This window comes from Triticum urartu, chromosome 2 (assembly GCF_003073215.2).
Source record: "Triticum urartu cultivar G1812 chromosome 2, Tu2.1, whole genome shotgun sequence".
Classification (NCBI taxonomy): Eukaryota; Viridiplantae; Streptophyta; class Magnoliopsida; order Poales; family Poaceae; genus Triticum; species Triticum urartu.
In genome coordinates this window covers 140,477,216-140,480,773 of record NC_053023.1, presented here as the reverse complement: position 1 = coordinate 140,480,773, position 3,558 = coordinate 140,477,216, and positions in this window count along the sequence as shown.

Below are 3,558 nucleotides of genomic sequence, written 5' to 3'. Positions count from 1 at the left end.
TGTTTTCTGTTTTAGCCATGCTAGCGTTATATGTACATCTTTCTGCAATTAGCATAGTATGTGCTAGCTTGACTGAATATTAATATGTGTTTATTTGTGTCAATGTCATACTAGTGATTTATTCGTGAATTAATTTAATCAAAAAATTGCCTATTTACTCAACAGCACGCTAACACTTTTTTCGTGGCCGCCGCCGTCACGGAACGAGGCCAGGATCACCAAGATGGTCGTCCACGGCGGCCATCTCGTTGTCTACCTCATCGACGCCGTGCTGATTCCAACGGAGCCGGAGCCTGGCTTCTCGTTCTGGGACTTTTTGGGGCCTTTCCTACTTCTTGTCGCTAGGCCCCCGGCCTTGTAAGTTTTCTTTCCTTGCTTAATTCCGCTACGATCAAATGGAAACGCAGCTCGTACGCCTGCCTGTCTATAGCATCACTTCATGCGATTTGTTGGTGTGCTGGAGGATTTTAGTTAGAGCTGCAAAACGTACGTAAGCTCGCCTACCTCTATACGTAAATCCTATACTGTGGTGCATTTAGTCTGACGAGAATTTAGATTTGAGCTTTCTGTACATACGTCAATTTAATGAACATTACTCCCTCCGTCCCCATAATTTAGTGTCAGAAAACGTATTATATTATGGGACATAGGAAGTAGTATTTAGTTAACTTGACTATTATGCCCTTCAAACTGAACGGTATATTTTAAACCCCACCGTCAATTCATTTAGTTAACTTTTTTTTGCGGGGAAATTCATTTAGTTAACTTGACTATTATGCTTGTATGGTTTCTTGAATTGCTCCAGCTGTTCTAAATCTTAATTATGTACGCTAACTGTTTCTGTTATTATTGTTTTGCGGGTGGCTAAATGTATCTATGTTTATTTACCCTTGCAGAATCTTGTTGTGGCGTGCACTTGTATATCTTTGTTCTCTCGTGTGCCGGCTAAGAAGATGGTGTAAGGATCGTGCTACTGCCTACATTTCAGCTGCCCGTGTCACTCCACATGGTCAACAAGAACATTAGTCCGTGGCCGCTTCAGAGTGCATCGTCCCGGGGTCGTTCCCCATGGTCTGTAGTCGTCGTTTAGTTTGAACGATCTAGGTCTGTGACTTGTGTATATAATGTTTGCTCAGTTTTGAATCTAGGCTTCGTTTGATTTAACCAAATGTTGGTGACTATGAATTTGATATGTAGTAGTAATAGTGTTGTTTTTTAAGGCAACTTCTATTGCAAGCATCCGTCCATGGGGGCTGGATCAGCATTTTTGTTGCAATATTGAGTTATTGTAAAGAAAATGTAGCATGCTAGATGGGGGAAGGTTCCATTTTATACACCATGGTTACAACAACTTTCCAAAAATCATATATAGTACTCCCTCTATTCCATATTCTAGTGCGTATAAGGTTTTGGATATTATTCCAAATTGTAGTGCTCATAAGCGCCTTTAGTCCAATATAACCCTCCGCTGAATCAGCGCAGCAAAGTTGAATGCACCCACATTTATGTCAGACGAGCAGACGAGGGGCAATTCTAGTCCAAATAAATATGCCACCACATGTCTTGATATAAGTGCCACAAATAACGCGCATTGGGAATGGAGGGAGTATATATTATAATTTTTTCTACGGCTCCGAAAAAAAGAGGATCTTGGTCATGTGTCGCTCCTGGACGACAACTGGGCGTCCTCAACCTTAGTCGCCAGTATCCGCACGTAGGCCGCCACCCCTCGCCATAGCCGACACCGGTGTGCACAGTGGCGGCGAGTCTGCTCATCTGGCCCACAGGCGTGTATGGCTCGTGGACGCAAACCTTTCCAAGAGTTGCATGTATGGCTCGTGGGTGTGTTCCCCACACCAAGCGGCCATAGCCACGGCCATCACGAGTGGGTTGTTTGCTACGGTACCCCTTGCTCCTCATGAGTCCAGCTGTCATGGCCAGCATGGATCTGGAGCGAGCGACGGATTCCTACGATGTGGCGGCCCCTTGCGTGTGTCGGATCTAGGGCACGACGACCTACTTCTTGCGCTGACATTCCCTGGTTGTTGCTCCTTCGACACTGCACTACGGTGGCTCTTCGGGCGCAACGAATCCGTCCATGGAGGCGGCCCCATGGTTGTGTGGCGATGGACCGGGGGCGCGGTGAACTGGGTGTGTATGTTGTGGCGCTCGCTGGTTGTGCCACTCTGATGCTGCTTGAGCTATCGATTGCGGTGGCTACTAAAGGGTCTTCGTGAGGGTTTCTTCTATCCAGATCCGGTGGCCCCTGCCGGTGGTTATGCATACTATGGACGACGATTTGACACAGAGGTATAGTTGTGCAACAGCGGGCGATGGGTTCTCTAGCCGAGGCATTTAGGTGCTGGGGTCGTGGAAAAAGTAGCGGCGACAACACATCATGGACTTCGATTTGGTGATACTCCTTGTGCACCCGGTCTCGAGCTCCGACTTGAAAACCGTAGGTCTAACCCGAGTTTGTTATACCTAGCAGTGGCGATGTTTTTGCATCGTTACTTCGTTGAAGGCATTACTCGATTATCCTCGGACTTCTTCTTCAGGCTAAAAACCTAGATTCTCACCTCTGGTGGTTAGGTTCGGTGACAGCGGCGCCTGAGCATTGTTCCCTTTTTGAAGGCATTGCCGTTGAAGAACCTCGTTGTCCTTGTGCTGTCAAAAGATGATTGGTATGGATATGGCCGTTCATGTAGTTCGCAGACCGCTCTTTTAGTTGCTTCGTTTCCTTTTTCTTTTCATCGCTTAGGCATCGCTTCGTTCTTGTATGACTTTGCTCTTGCCAATGTGTTTTTGTGTGTGTACTTGGTTGTGTGCATCCTAATTATGCATAGGTTGGATATTACTCATTGTGTTTTGTATTCACTTGATGCTTTATTTTGAGTTATATATATACTACAACCCCCCTCCCCCTAAGAGTATAAGCTTATTCTACAACCCCCACCCCCCTCCAACCGAAGCAACTACCCCGATTTAGAGTTACCCCTAGATCCAAATCAAACACTCCCAGATTTACTGTGGCGCCGGGCTCTAGTACGAGTGTTGGTACGCCCACGCCCGGTTGTACTAGATGCCATCGATATCTCTAGACTCCAGGAGGAGTTTCATATTTTGGTCATTATTTCTTATACGGTCTCTGATTTTTTTTACATTGCTGGGCTCGTTGGATTGCTACCGGAAAGCCCGATGCATCAGTGGTCGTGGATCTTTACTTTGGATACTTTAATAAATGTCAAAACATCAAACACTCCATAAGGCTTCAGTTTAGTGCCTCGAATTTCTTGGGCTTGTCCCCCAACTTGGTGTTTTTGATGTGCCAAGTCCATGTACAAGCCAACATACCTACAAAGACCACAAAACAACGAATAACTAATTAAAACTAAATAAAAATAAATGTTGTGCGACGAATTTGGTAAAACAAGTAAAAACCAAAAACTATGCATTGTGAACATGAATAAGTGCTAGATGGATAAGATATAAGAGATTTTAGCACTAAAATATACTCTAAAAGTATGCATAAAATTCGCTCATCATAAGCGCCAGAGT